Below are 18,499 nucleotides of genomic sequence, written 5' to 3'. Positions count from 1 at the left end.
ATTATTTTAGGCTTCTTATTATTGTAGGCTTCTTTTTTAGTACACAAATGTGTTCTATACTGGGCACTTATGTCAGTGTTTCCATGTGCATCCTTCAATAATGTGATTCAGACAAAACCCTGAATGGAAGCACTCATAATGAGGCAGACGGAAACACTTTTGACTCTGTTTGATATCTGTTCCTGTGGTATCCATCTTTTTAGGCATGCACAGAATTGTGGTCATTCACAAGAATGTGATCTCAGCCTTATACTGAAAAACGTAAAACAAAATATGTAGCAAACCACTGTCCCCCCTCTTATCCTGCAAAAAACAGCCCCCAATCAGATCCGTCATGTGTTATTGGAAATATAAAGGGTTACCACATTACTATGATAACAAAGGCTCTGGAAGAACAATGGCTCCCAACCCCAAAATAAAATTCAGTGGAATCTGTGCTAACAAATCCAAATGCCCCTTCCTTCTGAACTCCCTTATACCTAAAACACAGTAAGTGGACCCATTTGTGGAATTATTGAAGTGGGAGGAGCTAGCTACAATATATGGGCTCAAGGCTGGAATTTTAACAATTCTCCAGACAAAAAAGGCATGCCATGGATGTTACAAAATAGTCACTGCAGCCACAGATGAGTTCATTGAGAGGTGTAATTTGAACAATGGGGAAATGTTTGGGGCTCTTTTGCTGTTCTGGCAGCTTAGGGCCCTGCCAATGTCACCCGCAAATTATTATAGCAAAATCTGTACTCCAAAAGACAAATTGCGCTCCTTCTTTCTCAGTCCTGCAGTGTGGCCAAACAGTCGTCACTGACAATATATAGGGCATCACCGTGTTCGTGAGGAAATGTGGGGTCCAGTTTCACCTAGCAAATCTTGTGTAAATGCAAATTTGCAGTTAATAAAAAAAATTTCATTTTTGCCATTACAATTTTTCTAAGTCTTAAAGGGGCTTTACACGCTACGATATCGCTAATGCAAAGTCGTTGGGGTCACGGAATTTGTGACGCACATCCGGCCGCATTAGCGATGCCGTTGCATGTGACACCTATGAGCGATTTTGCATCGTCAAAAATCGTGCAAAATCGCTCATCAGTGACATGGGGGTCCATTCTCAAATATCGTTACTGCAGCAGTAATGAAGTTGTTCCTCGTTCCTGCGGCAGCACACATCGCTCCGTGTGACACCGCAGGAACGAGGAAACTCCCTTACCTGCCTCCCAGCCGCAATGCGAAGGAAGGAGGTGGGCAGGATGTTACGTCCCGCTCATCTCCGCCCCTCCGCTTCTATTGGGACGTGGTTCAGTGACGCTGCTGTGACGTCGCTGTAACGCTGAACGAAGGAAAGGAGGCGGTTCGCCGGTCACAGCGACGTCGCCGGGCAGGTAAGTATGTGTGACAGGTCTGGGCGACACAGGCAGCGATTTGCCCGTGTCGCACAACAGATGGGGGCAGGTACCCACGCTAGCGATATCGGTACCGATATCGCAGCGTATAAAGCGGCCTTTAGTTTTATAAAATTCTGTAAGACTCCTGTGGGTTCGAAATACTCACTTCATCCCTATATGAATTCTTTAAGCAGTGAAGCTCCTGATATTGTTGGAGTTTCTATTGTTCTGGTATCCCAGGGGCTTGTGTATCAGGGCCCACAATCTACTCAAACCAAATCTGCAATCTAAAAATCATGTAGTGCTCCTTCCCATCCAACCACATTATGTGCATAAACATTAGCGTACAACCATATATATGTAAATATAACATGGCACATGCCCATGTAACATGATAAACTGCTTAATTGCACCAAGACAAAAGTATCAATTGCTCATACCTGAGTACCTGCCACCATTGCTGTATCAGGCACCTGTCCAACCACAGATCCTGGGTTCCTGCTGGCTCCCTCTGTACAGCCTGCTAGCTATTTGGTATATCTCTCTGAATCTGCCACTCAGAATAGGGTAAATCAAAATAAGGTGATCCCAATTACGGTACTACAACTCTCTCCAGGAGGTCTGTTTACCCTCAAAAGGTTCATACATCCTATTAGACTCACAGTCATCCCCTCTATGCCTTTCCTGCACTGTGACTTCAAGCGTATGTATTAGGCCCCTAGTATACAAGGCGCACGTTGATCACATGTACTAGTTCATTCACAGCCACCTATATTGCCAACGGCTTCTTGCTTTGTCTTTGCTTTCTCTATGATAACCGACATAATTATATTGGAAAAGGCTACTAGCCGAAACGTTGATTGAACAACATGTCCTACATTTATTTTTCTTTTTGAACACACAATAAAAAAGCATCTTTATAAAGAACATATATTTTCCAGTTTTCACTTTCAGTGCCGAAGTTTGACCCTAACTGTGCTTTTTCTAAGGCCTGTTTCACACATCAGTGATTCTGTTATGTATGCTACTGTTTTTTCATGTACCGGAATCACAGACATTTGCAGACCCATTAAAATCAATGGGTCTGCGCACACATCCGTTATTTTTCACTGACCGTGTTTCTGTGCATCGTACATGCGTGTCTGTGTACTCCGCACAGAGACAAGTCCATTTTTTTCTGGCATCACTGATGTCTCACGGACCACACAGTGGTGTGATCCGTGAAACACGTACCAGAGAAATCATGTCCATTTAAAATAAAAAGCTTTTTATACTCACCTTCTCCAGCAATGCTGTGTTCTGCTGCTGCTGGCTGCTGCTTCCTAGCCGGCTAATTACTCTCATGAATATGCACTGCACTGCGACACGGAAGTAACAGCAGCGGTGATACAGCAGCGGCCTGACACCGCAAGCCAGAGATTCAGCATCACGGAGAGGAGGAGCGGGGACAGGTGAGTTTGGAGCACCTGATCTGCATGTGCTATCACTGATCATGAATCACGGATAGCACATGGAGAACACATATGTGCCATGAATCATGGCACATGGATGGACATATGCATTTTTAACACATCAGTGAAAAACGTGTTTTTCACTGACGTGTGGAACAGGCCTAAGAGTGTCAAGACCGATATCATAACTTTTTTTAGATAAAAAAATATATCCATGATGTGAAAAGTTGCTTTTAAAATAATTATAAGGATTACGCATATGAGAGATATTCAAATACTATTTGAAACACATACTTGCTATGCCATAGATATAGTTATAAATATTTTCCCTAGAAACCTCTCATGATATATTCAATCAATTCAATGAAAAAAAAAATACATTTCCTACACATTGAACACATGAACAATGAAAAATCTAGCTTCTCTACACAATAGGGACAAGAAACAAAGACGCTAATTTGAAACCAGACAGATCACAAAAGGACTAGATTTGTAACATGCACTGTACATTAACTTTCGACTGGCATAGCCGGAGATGAACATAAAACTTACAATAAAACTGGATGCTTTAATGCAGCCTGGTTTCTTTCTAGGAAGCTTAGGAAACATCAAAATTAATGGCACAGATTCAGCCTCTGCAGCTATCACACCTAGAGAAGAAAATAGAATCATATAAATACCTACACTGGTTTTACATTAATACAGCCTAACTCCAAATATGATGATGTAAAGGAATACACTAGGTGGAGCACAGTAACAAATAATACCACTGGCACGAGCTAAGCAATCAAAAAAGCAACGGTGAAGATGAAAACAATAAACCATCAATGTCTGAGAATCTTTTCATATTTAAATCTATATAACATATTGAAAACAATGTAATAAGCCGTCATTTGATTTGTAACAATGGATTCAATTACAGACTTCATTTATTTCTTTATTGATATAGCTTTTTTCTCTGTGTTAGAACATCAGACAGAGAAAAGCACTTATGCTACTACTGCAGTGTGTATCAGGAAATATGGGGACGGCAGAGACATTTCTAGGTTTCTACATTCTGTGAATGTGCTGGATGCAAGGAGAATTTTATTTCACTCTTCTTATTTGAAGAAACAGAAAACCTTTATTTTTATATTGAATTATTGCATGATTGGTATGAAATATACATTAATAACATTTTAAAATATGGTTCATTTGTTGTTAATATATTTCATAAATGACATTGCTTTAAAGGTTATCATCTAAGGCATTTATGACATGTTCCGAGGACACGCTGGAAATGTAAATGCTACTAGCTACTTGACACCCACATACATTTTGAGAACATCTGTAAAATTCAATAGGGAGCTCCAGCTGCCTATCCACTAATTCCCATATCAGGGAACTGGGAAATACTGTAACCAAGATAAGTGCGAATTCGGGATGTGGATCCTGTGGATATGACATGTATCAATGGAATGGACATACACGTTTAAGGGCATCCAGAATTAGAAAAAGGCTCTGCTTTTTTTTTTAGCAGCAATGGAGAGTGTGGAGACTACTGTGGATAATACTTTGGAAGCCATACAATCTGGGTACAACTGTGGTAGCATCATACTGTGAAAGGGGAATTATAATAGGTAGCTAAAGAGGTATTATACTGTGTACATGGAAGTTGTGAACCTGTCTGGCTATGACAGCATCACACTTTGTGATGAGCTATGGTGCCATCATACTGTGCATAAAGGAGCTGTGGGCCTGTCATACTGTTTATAAAAGAGCTGTGGGTGCATCACTCTTTGTATAGGTGAGCTGTGGGGGCATTATACTTTGCATAGGGGAGCTGTGGGGTCATCACACTAGGGGAGGTGTGGGCCCATCATATTTTCTAGCAGAAATATTTGAGAACATTACATTCTGTATAGGTAAACTGTGGGGGCATTACACTTTGTATAGGAGAGCTGTGAGGGCATCATCCTGTGTATAGAAAAGCTTTAACGGGATCAGAGTTAGTATGATGGTATTGTGGGGGCATCACACTTTGCATAAGAAATCTATGAGGACATCATACTGCCTATAGGGGAGTTATGGTGCAATCATACTGTGTATGGGAAGTTGTGAAAACATCCTACAGGAGAGCTGTATATGTGTTGTACTCTATGTACATTTTTACTGTATGTGGAGGGACTAAGGGAACATTATTACTGTAAATGGAGGACTCAAGAGACATTACTGTAAATTGGGCGCATTATTACTTGTTACGAGGGGGACCCGGGGAAGCGTGCCAAGATGGGGAATGGACAGCTTCCGCCGGTCAAGGTCCACTGTGCGGTGTAAGGGACCGCTGCTATGGTGGGTGAAGAGTGAGCGGGTTGCTGCTAGCGATCATCTGGAATGTCACAGACGATCTATGTACACCGGTCTGCCCTAACCCGTGTGGGTTGTATGGCAGGGATCACACGGCTCGGTGTACCTGTTGCACGGGGAAGCACAGAGGTGCCCACGCACGTGTGCCAGTGGAAGTCACGAGAATATGGCACGAGGGTAGCACAGAGGTGCCCACGCACGTGTGCTTTCAATAACCAGGTGAGTCCAATGGAGACTCGAGGAGCTCACCTGGGACAGGAACACGGCCTGTAGAAGGAGCTACTGCCGGAGCAGCAAGGCAGGGACACGGCCTGCAAACCAGGTGCTGCCTAAGCAGCAAGGGCCAAGCCCACAGAAGAAGATAATGCCTGAGCAGTGGCGTGGCAGCACGCTGCCAGACATCCAAACATAGAAGGACGGTCGCGCGCCGCCATGATGGCAGGAGGAGCTTTTAAGGAGGTGTAGCTCCAGCCAAGGGCGGGCGCGAGGCGGAGATGACGGACTTGACCCAATCAGGATCCACGACATCCCAGCCTGGCCAGTCAGGATTCACCACGTCACCAGCCTTGTCATCAAGCCGTGTGACGTCAGTGGGCGAATCAGGATCCACCAAGCATAGCACATGCTCACCCTCCTGCCTCTGGGAAATAGAGGCGGGATCCTCGGTCTCACAATGTGTAGAGATAACGGGAGTCTCACTGCTTCCCTGAGCAGCAAATCTCTGCACATTGCGCAACCTCACAGACCTTCGAGGCTGCTGAGCAGGAGGAGCTGTGGCAGGCAAGGAATGGGAGACTGCCTCATTTCTTGCAACAGGAGTACCACTAGGTGTCACCCTTGTGCTGCCTCTCTGAGGAGGTTTCTCCTGCACTCTGCGCAGTCTGGCAGACCTTCGGCGCTGCGGAGCAGGAGCGCTCGTGGCAGGCAAGGAGACTGTCTCATTCCTTGCCACAGGAGAGCCACGAGGTGTAACATTACCCCCCCGTCTAGGCCCCCCCCCTGCCCGTGCTCGAAGGCCGCTATCAAACCCGGGGCGTGGATATGATCCTCCAATTCCCAGGATCTATGCTCCGGACCACGGCCGACCCACTCCACGAGGTAGTACCTCCTGCCCCGTATAACTTTTGTCTCCACAAGCTTCGCCACCTCAGAGTCGTCGGGCGGGGAGTCAGTTTGAGGCGTCAGGGACCCCGAGAACTTATTAAGTCGTACGGGTTTCAGGAGGGACACGTGAAAGGTGTTGGCTATAGCCCAGCGTGGAGGGAGCTGGAGTCGGTATGCCACCGGGTTCACCTGCTCTAGCACTTTAAACGGACCCAGGTACCTAGGGGCGAACTTGGCTGCCTGTACCCGTAGGTTAACATTCTTAGAGGACAGCCACACTAGGTCACCAGGGGCGAAGGATGGTGCAGGGCGGCGGCGCTCATCAGCCGTTGTCACCATCCGGTCTTTAGCCCTCTTAAGGGCCTCTTGGGTGTTATCCCAGATCTCCCGGGCCTCGGTCGCCCAATCCTCCACTCTAGGATCGGGTGACGTAATGGGCATCGGAACCGGGATTCTGGGATGTTGTCCGTTATTGAGCAGGAACGGAGTCTGACCAGAGGATTCATGGACCGAATTATTAATGGCAAATTCGGCCCAAGGAAGGAGGTTAGCCCAGTTGTCGTGGTGCGCGGAGATAAAATGGCGGAGGTAAGTTACCAAGGTCTGATTGGTCCTCTCTACCAGTCCATTGGTTTCGGGATGGTATGCGGAGGAGATGTTCAGCTCTATCTGCAGGAGCTTACAGAGCTCTCTCCAGAAGCGAGACGCGAACTGGGGACCCCGGTCGCTCACCACCTTGTCAGGCATGCCATGCAGCCTAAATACATGCCTAATGAATAAGGTGGCGAGAGTACGTGACGTCGGGAGTCGTGGGAGAGGCACCAAGTGGACCATTTTAGAGAAGTGATCCGTGATGACCCATACGACCTTGTGACCTGCTGACTTGGGCAGATCTCCCAGGAAGTCCATTCCCACCACTTCCCAGGGACGATCCGGCACTGGCAGTGGGTGAAGAAGACCTGCCGGTCTCTGCCGGGATGGCTTATTCCGTGCACACGACATACAGGCTCCCACATACTCCTGTATGTCCTGGGGTAGTGTCGGCCACCAATAGTGCCTAGTCACAAGGTCTCTGGTCCTTTTGACCCCAAAGTGACCCCCGACCTTGGAGGCATGGGCCCACGATAGCACCTCATTCCGTAGTTCAGGGGGAACGAGGGTCTTGCCAGGTGGCACCTGGTCCAAAGAAGTGGGAGTGACCATCCTCAAGCTGTCCGGGGGTAGTATAAGACGAGGCTCCTCCTCGTCCTCCTCCAACACAACCATACAACGTGACAAGGCATCGGCCCGTACGTTCTTCTCACCGGCCAGGTGGCGGATAATAAAGCGGAACCGGGAGAAGAACAAGGACCAGCGGGCCTGCCTTGGGTTCAGGCGTTGTGCTGTCTGGAGGTATGTGAGATTTTTATGGTCGGAAAATACTTCAAATGGATGCTTCGCACCCTCCAGGAGATGCCGCCATTCCTGGAATGCTAGTTTCATCGCCAGTAACTCCCTATCCCCTATGGAGTAGTTCCTCTCGGCCGGAGAAAAGGTCTTGGAGAAAAAGAAACAAGGATGCTTCCTTCCTCGTTCGTCTTTCTGGTACAGGACTGCACCAGCACCGACCGAAGAGGCGTCTACCTCTAGTAGAAAGGGTTTGGAGATGTCTGGACGATGAAGGATGGGAGCTCTGGAGAAGTAAGTTTTGAGAGTGTGAAATGCCTCTACCGTTTCCCGTGTCCATGCTTTGGGATTAGCGCCCTTGCGGGTAAGGGCAATGATGGGTGCTGCCACCGTCGAGAAGTTGGGAATGAACTGGCGATAATAATTGATAAACCCCAAGAATCGCTGGATCGCTTTCAGCGAGCGGGGCTCAGGCCATTTCATCACTGTCTCCAACTTCCCCGGATCCATTGCTAACCCCTGACTGGACACGATATACCCCAGGAACGGCAAGGATTCACGTTCAAAAACGCACTTTTCTAGCTTAGCATATAACGAATGAGTGCGGAGCCTCTTAAGTACTCGGATGACATCCCTCCGATGGGTGGCAAGATCGGGGGAGAAGATAAGGATATCATCCAGGTATGCAACCACGGAAAGATACAAATCCCGGAAAACATCATTCACAAAGTCTTGAAATACGGCGGGGGCATTGCAGAGTCCGAAGGGCATTACGAGATACTCGTAGTGACCGTCCCTGGTGTTGAAGGCGGTCTTCCACTCATCGCCCTCTCGGACTCGCACTAGATTATACGCCCCGCGTAGATCCAGCTTCGTGAAGATCTTTGCCCCGCGGAATCGATCAAATAACTCCGTAATGAGGGGCAAAGGGTATTTGTTTTTGATCGTGATTGCATTTAATCCCCTGTAATCGATACAGGGGCGTAGATCCCCTTCCTTCTTTTGCACGAAGAAGAACCCCGCACCGGCCGGTGAAATAGACTTGCGAATGAACCCTTTTGCCAGACTGTCCTGAATATATTTGGACATAGCCTCCGTCTCTGGAGCAGAGAGGGGATACACTCTGCCCCTAGGTGGCTCGGAGCCTGGCTTCAGGTCTATTCGGCAATCGTATGGCCGGTGGGGAGGAAGGGTATCTGCGGCCCTCTTGGAGAAGACGTCCCTGTAGGCCTCATAAGGTGTTGGTAAACCTGGCTCCCCTGTATTCCCTGAGGACCCAACCGACCTAATGGTAGCGGGTGGTTCGGTAGTCACGAGATGCTCCCTACAGGATCCTGCCCATGATGAGATCTCCCCTGTTGCCCAGTTGAGTATAGGAGCATGCTGTCTCAACCAGGGGAGGCCCAGTAGGATCTCATCCGTCCCCCCTGGAAGCACCAGGAAGGACACCTGCTCATGGTGTCCTGGTGGTACTTCCATCCTGAGAGGGATGGTGATCTGGGTGATGGGATCGACTAGTAGGGACCCGTTGACTACCCGAACCCTGAGTGGCTTGGGTAAGAGAACCAGGGGAACTGAGTATCGGGTTGCCAGGGAGGTCGAAATGAAATTGCCATCAGCGCCTGAGTCCAGGCAGGCCAGAGCAGAGAAGAGAGTAGTGCCAAACTTCAACTGGGCGCTGATAGTCAACCTAGAGGGAGAAGCAGCGTCTAGTAACCCCCCTCTGATGGAAACTAGACGCTGTCTTTTCCCGACGGTTTGGGACATCGGGTAGCTATGTGTCCCCTCTGCCCACAGGAAAAGCAGATGACACCAGACCGAGAACCTGGGGTAGAGGAGACCGCTTTGGACACCTCCATTGACTCCACGGAGTCGCCTACAGAGCTGGCTGGGAGACCTGTCTGGTGGAATACGGGAGCCAGACGCTTTTTAGGCCGTGAGGACGTGGGTGCTGAAGAGACCTCGAGCCTCCGCTCCGCCTGGCGGATGTCTATGCGAGAGGCAACCACAATCAAGGACTCTAAAGTAGCAGGCACCTCACGCGTGGCCAGTGCGTCTTTGATGAACCCTGCCAGGCCCTCCCAGAACACAGGGACAAGGACCTTATCGGGCCAGTCCAGCTCTGCGGCAAGTGTCCTAAAGTGTACGGCAAAGTCCCCGACTGAAGTGGACCCTTGCCGAAGTCGTAGGAGGCGCAGCGCGGAGTCGTGGGTGACTTGAGGCCCGAGGAACACCATTCTCATGGCCCCAAGATAAGATGCTAAGTTATTCACCACCCGATCTCCGCGCTCCCACAACGGCGTGGACCACTTCAGCGCTCTCCCTGTGAGCAGGGACTGGACGAAGGCTACCTTCGCCTTCTCGGTAGCGTAAAGAGTCGCGGACAGCTCTAAGTAGGTGGTAACTTGGTTTATAAACCCACGGCACTCGGAGCTGTCCCCGCTAAAGCGCTCTGGAAGCGCAAGGCGAGGAGACCTTCCGCCCAATAGCACAGCCTGGGTAGCCGCCTGGGTGGCGACTGTCGTCAGAGCAGTCTTGTCGGAGGAAGACTGCTCCACTGCTGCCAAACATGATTCCAACTGCTGCACATAACGCAGCAACTGCTGCTGCTCTTCAGCCATAGCCAGACCTTTGGCGCGACCGTAATGTTACGAGGGGGACCCGGGGAAGCGTGCCAAGATGGGGAATGGACAGCTTCCGCCGGTCAAGGTCCACTGTGCGGTGTAAGGGACCGCTGCTATGGTGGGTGAAGAGTGAGCGGGTTGCTGCTAGCGATCGTCTGGAATGTCACAGACGATCTATGTACACCGGTCTGCCCTAACCCGTGTGGGTTGTATGGCAGGGATCACACGGCTCGGTGTACCTGTTGCACGGGGAAGCACAGAGGTGCCCACGCACGTGTGCCAGTGGAAGTCACGAGAATATGGCACGAGGGTAGCACAGAGGTGCCCACGCACGTGTGCTTTCAATAACCAGGTGAGTCCAATGGAGACTCGAGGAGCTCACCTGGGACAGGAACACGGCCTGTAGAAGGAGCTACTGCCGGAGCAACAAGGCAGGGACACGGCCTGCAAAACAGGTGCTGCCTAAGCAGCAAGGGCCAAGCCCACAGAAGAAGATAATGCCTGAGCAGTGGCGTGGCAGCACGCTGCCAGACATCCAAACATAGAAGGACGGTCGCGCGCCGCCATGATGGCAGGAGGAGCTTTTAAGGAGGTGTAGCTCCAGCCAAGGGCGGGCGCGAGGCGGAGATGACGGACTTGACCCAATCAGGATCCACGACATCCCAGCCTGGCCAGTCAGGATTCACCACGTCACCAGCCTTGTCATCAAGCCGTGTGACGTCAGTGGGCGAATCAGGATCCACCAAGCATAGCACATGCTCACCCTCCTGCCTCTGGGAAATAGAGGCGGGATCCTCGGTCTCACAATGTGTAGAGATAACGGGAGTCTCACTGCTTCCCTGAGCAGCAAATCTCTGCACATTGCGCAACCTCACAGACCTTCGAAGCTGCTGAGCAGGAGGAGCTGTGGCAGGCAAGGAATGGGAGACTGCCTCATTTCTTGCAACAGGAGTACCACTAGGTGTCACCCTTGTGCTGCCTCTCTGAGGAGGTTTCTCCTGCACTCTGCGCAGTCTGGCAGACCTTCGGCGCTGCGGAGCAGGAGCGCTCGTGGCAGGCAAGGAGACTGTCTCATTCCTTGCCACAGGAGAGCCACGAGGTGTAACAATTACTTCACTAGAAGGTGGCCCGATTTAACGCATTGGGTATTCTAGAATTTATTGTGTGGTTATTGTATGATTTTTATTATATACATAGATGTTGTTGTGTGTAGTTACCAAGTGTTTGTATAGGGCGATGTAACTGTTCTGGGTGTTGTCTGGGTGTGGGGGGGTGTGAGAGCGGTGTTGTTTGTATGTTGCGTTGTGTGTGTTGCGTTGTTTGTGGAGCGCTGTGTGTCTGCAGCATTCTGTGTGTGTGGTGCTGTGTGTTGCGCGGTTTGTGTGGGTGTGTGTGTGTTTTGGGGGGAGGTATGCTTTGTTCAGTCTGTGTGTGTGTGTGTTGGAGGAGTAGTCCTGAGGAGAGAGGAGTATAATAGGAGGAGTAGTCCTGGGGGGTGAAGAGTATAATAGGGGGAGTTGTCCTGGGGAGAGAGGAGGATAATAGGAGGAGTAGTCCTGGAGGGGGAGGAGTATAATAGGAGGAATAGTCCTGGAGGTGAGGAGTATAATAGGAGGAGTAGTCCTGGGGGTGAGAGGAGTATAATAGAAGGAGTAGTCCTGGGGGAGAGGAGTATAATAGGAGGAGTAGTCCTGGGGGGTGAGGAGTATAATAGGGGGAGTTGTCCTGGGGAGAGAGGAGGATAATAGGAGTTGTCCTGGAGGGGGAGGAGTATAATAGGAGGAATAGTCCTGGAGGTGAGGAGTATAATAGGAGGAGTAGTCCTGGGGGAAGAGGAGTATAATAGGAGGAGTAGTCCTGGGGGGAGAGGAGGATAATAGGAGAAGTAGTCTGGGGGGAGAGGAGTATAATAGAAGGAGTAGTCCTGGGGGGAGAGGAGTATAATAAGAGTAGTTCTGGGGGGAGAGGAGTATAATAGGAGGAGTAGTCCTGGGGGGAGAGGAGTATAATAGAAGGAGTAGTCCTGGGGGGAGAGGAGTATAATAGGAGGAGTTGTCCTGGGGGAGGGGAGTATAATAGGAGGAGTCCTGGGGAGAGAGGAGGATAATAGGAGGAGTAGTCCTGGGGGGAGAGAAGGATAATAGGAGGAGTAGTTCTGGGGAGAGAGGAGGATAATAGGAGGAGTAGTTCTGGGGAGAGAGGAGGATAATAGGAGGAGTAGTCCTGGGGGGAGAGGAGTATAATAGGAGGAGGAGTCCTGGGGAGAGAGGAGGATAATAGGAGGAGTAGTCCTGGGGGAAGAGGAGGATAATAGGAGGAGTAGTCCTGGGTGGAGAGGAGGATAATCGGAGTAGTAGTCCTGGGGGGAGAGGAGTCTAATAGTACGAGTAGTCCTGGGGGGAGGAGTCTAATAGGAGTAGTCCTGGGGTAGGAGTTTAATAGGAGGAGTAGTCCTGGGGGGAGAGGCGTATAATAGGAGGAGTAGTCCTGGGGGATGGTGTCTAAAAGGTGGAGTAGTCCTGGAGGGGAGGTGTCTAATAGGTGGAGTAGTCCTGGGGGGAGGTGTCTAATAGGTGGAGGAGTCCTGGGTGTCAATGTGTGTGGGGCGTGGCCGAGCGGGCAAAGTGTGCGGTCGAGTGGGCAAAGTGTGGGGGGGGCGTGGCCGAGTGAGCAAAGTGTGCGACGGGCGTGGCTGAGCGGGCACGGTGTGCAGGGGGCGTGGCCGAGCGGGCACAGTGTGCGGGGGGCATGGCCTAGCGGGCACGGTGTGCGGGGGGCGTGGCCGGGCCGAGCCAAGCAGCCAATGCGTGCGGGGGGCGTGGTCAGGCCGAGCGGCCAATGCCTGCGGGGGCGGGGTCGGGCCGAGCCGAGCGGTTAATGTTACGGTTGTCACTGTAATGACATCATTTTGGAGCAAGACAGAAAGACAGACAGAATAAGGCAACTATATATATAGATAGAGGACAAAATGGGGAATTATCTAGGGCACATGGAATTTTTCTAGAGCACTTGTAGAGGACATTAATATTTTCTAGGAGAAATTTTACCATTAAGAGGGCAAAAAGGAAGTGTTTCACTTTGTAAGGGGCATAGTGGTGGGCAATATTATAGGACACTAAAAAAGCACTGTTTTTTCACCACATAAGTACAGTATTAGGTACAAATATGGCAGCACAAGATCATCATTGGAGTGTCAGCAGGAACATATATTTGTACAGCCTGTGAATAGATCGAGAAAGTACTGGAAATATGAGAAAAGTCGTGTGTCTTGGTTGTAAACTCTACAGATGAGGCTTTAATTTTTCAAAAAGGTTTTTAGGAAGCTTAAGCTCCATAGAATGGCAAGTGTGCATCTAGCGTAATGAGTAAAGGAAATGCATCCTGGGGTGAACAAAAGCAAATCTTAAATCAAAAATAAGTTTTGTTTTGAGTTGACTTAATAAAAAGTTCCTTGTTTAAGTGAGCACACATCTAGCAGATGTTCCCTTTGTCAGCAGCAAGTTGTCCGGTGAGTTTCAGACAAAAACTTCACAATTAGTAGATATACAGCACAAACTAAATTGGTAGATAATACAGAACATTACCGATCAAGCAATATTATCACCTAGTGATCCAAATAATATCCTACAAAAATGGCTACGGATTTACTTTGACAAAGAGCTGCCAGAAGAACAAGCAGGACTCAGAAAAGGCAGAGGAACCAGAGATGCAATTGTTATCATGAGATGGATGATGATAAAGGCCAAATAATATAACGAGGAGCTCTATTTTTCCTTCATCAACTACATCAAGGCCTTTTACTGTGTTGATCACCAGAAACTTTGGAATACCATGAAGAATATGGGTGTGCTAAACCATCTGATCAGCCTCATCAGGAACCTTTCATCGACATGGAAGCAACAGTTCGAACTTAAAAAGGTGACATGGTATGGTTTAAAGTAAAGCGAGGCAATATAAGTGGCTGCATCCTGTCACCATTTCTATTCAATTTGTATGCAGAAGGCTGAACTTGCCAAAGAAGAAGAAATCAAGATTGCTGGACTAGTCATGAGTAATCTTAAATATGCAGTTGCTATAACATTAATAGCAACAAGCATAGATGGAATGAAGGACTTATTACAGAATGTCAAAATGGAAAACTCAAATATGGGACTCCTACTCAGTACAAAGAAGACAAAGATATTGCCTTCTGCCAGTAATGGTTAGGATACATTTGAGATGGACAGCAATGAACTGAAAGTTGTAAAGGACTTCAACCTACTCAGATCAATAATCACTCAAGATGCAGCAACAACACCGGAAGTCAACAAGAGAATAGCTATGGGCAAATCAACAATGAAGTCTCTAAATACCGTCCTCAAATCAAGGAACATTTCACTGGTGATGAAGACAAGGCTCGTACAGAGTGTAGTCTTTTCTATAGTCACATATGGATGCAAAACCTGGATGATAACGAAACAAGGCAGAGGAAGAATCAGCATCTTTGAAATGTGATGCTAGAAAAGGATGTTGACAAAAATACCATGTAAATGCTCAGTTCTGGAGCTGCTCCATATTCTGATAGTGGCTGAAGCCATGTAGAGCACATCCGCCTTTCATTCAAATGAAAAGGAGGCAGATGTAAGCATTTCTGACCACCTGCTGCCGCTGGCACCAAGAACAACTGATTGGCAGGCGTCTGAACCCGGCCAATTAGACATTGATAACCTATCCTAAGGATAAGCCATCAATGTAAAAGTAGTGGATAACCTCTTTAAATATTGAATGACCACAATCTTTCCTAACTTCTTTCCTCTCTCCCAAGCATATGCAGATTCCTCTGGAACAAGATGTTTTCCATGAAGAGCAAAAAATCAGGTGTTTAAATTCAAAATGTCTGATTCTTCTCCTGCAACATCATGTCAAGGGACTATCAGGAGTTCCCTATACAAATTAGACGGTCATTTAGTCCTGACAAATCCAGCAGGTATGGCCAAATCTGTAATTCAAAGTGGGCTATAGTTTCTCTAAAACTGAAGGTCCCAGAGTCTGGAGGAAGTTTGGAGAGGCACACAATCCAAGCTGATTGAGGTCTAGTGGGAAGTTTCCATAATCAGTAATGGTTTGGGGAGCCATCTCATCTGCTGGTGGTCCACTGTGTTTTACAAAATCCAAAGTCAACGCAGCAGTCTACCAGCAAAGTCACTTCATGCTTCTCTGTGCTGACAAGCATTTTGGAGATGAAAATTTCATTTTCCAGCAGGACTTGGTACCTGTACACACTGCCCAAAGTACCAATACCTAGTTTTATAATCACAGTATCACTGTGCTTGATTGGCCAGCAAACTCGCCTGACCTAAACCCCATACAGAATCAATGAGGGATTCTCAAGAGGAAGATGATAGACACCAAATCCAAATATGCAGACGAGCTGAAGGCTGCTATCAAAGCAACCTGGGCTTCCATTACACCTCAGCTATGCCACAGGCTGATTGCCTCCATGCTGTGCCGTATTGATGCTGTAATTCATGCAAAAGGAGTTCTGACCAAGTATTGAATGTATTTACTGTACATACTTTTCAGTAGGCCAACATTTCTGAGTTTAAAATCATTTTTTCAGTTGGTCTTATATAATATTCTAATATTCTGAGATAATGACTTTTGGGTTTTCATTGGCTGCAAGCCATAATCATCAACATTAACAGAAATAATCACTTGAAATAGATCACTCTGTTTGTAATGGCTCTATAGAATATATTTGTTTCTCTTTTTGGAATGAATTACTGAAATAAATTAACTTATGATATTTTAATTTATCGAGATGCACCTGTATAATGGTATAATAGCAAGGTGTGAACCAGCGTTGCAGCAGCAGTAATACTAAAGCTATCTCAGGCAAAGGACAGCAGACTACTAAAGGTATAAAACTTGTGTGGTGCCTTCCAATTGGCTGGAGTGGGAGTTGATACTTTAGCTGTAAGACACTCATCACCACAATCAGCCAGTGGTACTGCAAGTCCCAGCAATTCCAAGCTTGGTTGGTGGGCGGAGACTGCCCTCACGAGAGCTACTGGTACTGACTCCTCCCGTATCATCAGTAGAGCCTACTATGGGAATACGGTGGCGCCTGGTGACCGGAGCAGTCGTTGCAGGAGCAGACTCTGGTGGAGATGTGACACTAGCCATACCAGATACAAAGTAATCAAATGTTCAGATCTGGCAAGGACAGATTACATAGATTGTATGATGTCTTTCTGATTATCTTCTAATGGTTGTTGTCATGAATAGAGATGAGCGAACTTGAGGTTCAAGGTTCAGGTTTGGAAACGGAGTATCGAAAAAACAAATATCGAGTTCGAAGTTTGAGTGAGTTACGAGTGCAAACTACTCAAGTGAGCAGCGTTGTGCTTGGATATGAGTGATGCTCAGTCCTGTGGAAGCCACTGTTTTGGCTCGCACTTGTGGTAAAAATCAGCATGATCAGATGTAGTATGCACACACAAAAAACAAAAAATTGAAAAACCCGCCGACCCTTCCCTGGAAGTGTTCTGCTTATGGCTTGCAGCATGTGGGTGGAGCCACAAACTGACCAATTACAGAGTTGCATTGAGGTTCGGATCAAGTAGGGGTCCCAAGCTGAACTTTTTTAAGGTTCGGCTGTACCTAACGAACCAAATTTCCAAAGGTTCGCTCATCTCTAGTCATGAAGATCATTCAAAGTATGTTGTATTATCGAAGGGTCTGGCAATGTTTTAGGAATCCTCCCCTGCTACATGCATCCATTGGATTAATTTTCCTTAGATTATATGATTTCTTTCAAGAATCCACAGCTGTTTTTAAATCTGATCTGTACAAAAAATCAACACAATCTTTATTTTTGATTTTGCATGTAGAAGTCGCTGTTTTAAAACTAGTCTATGAATATATTGTGATGCTAACTTTATCACTTTATTCTACAAGTAAAATATATCTTTGTACCGTGTTAGCCAGTAGAGATAAAAAAATTGTTTAAAAGAACAGAGAGTCCTCAGTGGTTGATACCTTTTAATGGCTAACTCTAAAGGACAATAAAACTTTCACACTGAACTGCAGCAGTATTTATGGCTAGAACAGCTTGTCCCCCTGCCATAGAGATAGTTCTGTTTCATATAACTTGTTCTTTTTTTTTTTTTTTTTTTTACTGCACTATTCTAAGTCCTGTTGTGTATAAATACGTGACTCTTCAGATTTTGTGTTATACCATGCCTGATGAAGAGACCTGAGTAGTCTCGAAAGCTTGCAATTATTACCATCTTTTCAGTTAGCCATTAAAAGGTATCAACCACTGAGGACTCTCTGTTCTTTTAAACAATTTTTTTATCACTTTATTCTGTAAGCTTTAATGTATAGGCTACTTTATCAGTTAATAGCTACTGTATATGATTTCATTTAGTCTATTTCTTTTTTTAATTTTGCTGTATATTCTTGGAACTATACAAATGTATTGTTATTTTTTGCCAAACTTTGCAAGGGATCATGTTGTAAAATAGTTTGATACTACATTATTATATATATAAGATCCCAAACACTTCAAAAAGATATGAGATAATTCTGTAATTATATACAATAATTCTTATCCTAATATCAGCTACATAATTTTCTTCACTTAAGCAGTTTACAGAGAAAAAGCCAATTTTAAAATACTTGACTTTTTCAAAATATTGGAGAAAATCTGTAAAAAGGTCTTGAATAAATGATTTTGGCAGACGTACATGGCTAAAATGTTCTCATGGTTAGTAGATTTATGATCATGGTGTATCATATACTATACTGATAAAAATTGAGCTTTCATTAAACAATGAAATGTATTGTTATTCAAATATAGAGATTAATCCCTTAAGGAACAGCAATTATTTTTCTCATTTTATTCTCCGCTTCTTCCAAGAGCCATAATTTTTTTCATTTTTTTTGCCACTGCTGAGCAAGAGAGCAAAAAGGTAACATTGCTTTGAACTTTTGACTTTCAGGCTCCATATCTCACCATCCTCTACAGCTTTGAAAGTGAGACTACTTTCATTTTATAAATAATCATCTTGGCTATCTCATACACAAAATTGATTTGCAACTATTTAGTGTATGATTTTGTAACATGGTGGGTGGTGAGATATATTGTACACTTCATCACATAAAAACAGTCCCTCACTACTTTCAAGTCCACATTCACTGCTGCAAAGCATACATCTCATCT

General features: G+C 46.6%; 1 long non-coding RNA gene across 1 annotated transcript in view; it reads right to left on the bottom strand.

Moving 5' to 3' along the window:
- LOC142301311 (uncharacterized) overlaps window positions 1-18,499 on the bottom strand; it is a 291,456-nt gene that overhangs the window by 101,813 nt on the left and 171,144 nt on the right. The window contains exon 2 of the long non-coding RNA XR_012752755.1: window positions 3,386-3,483. This is a non-coding gene — a long non-coding RNA (uncharacterized LOC142301311). The remainder of the gene's footprint in view (window positions 1-3,385; window positions 3,484-18,499) is intronic.

The sequence above is a fragment of the Anomaloglossus baeobatrachus genome, chromosome 4 (genome assembly GCF_048569485.1).
Source record: "Anomaloglossus baeobatrachus isolate aAnoBae1 chromosome 4, aAnoBae1.hap1, whole genome shotgun sequence".
Taxonomy (NCBI): Eukaryota; Metazoa; Chordata; class Amphibia; order Anura; family Aromobatidae; genus Anomaloglossus; species Anomaloglossus baeobatrachus.
This window is presented reverse-complemented; position numbering and strand designations above follow the sequence as displayed.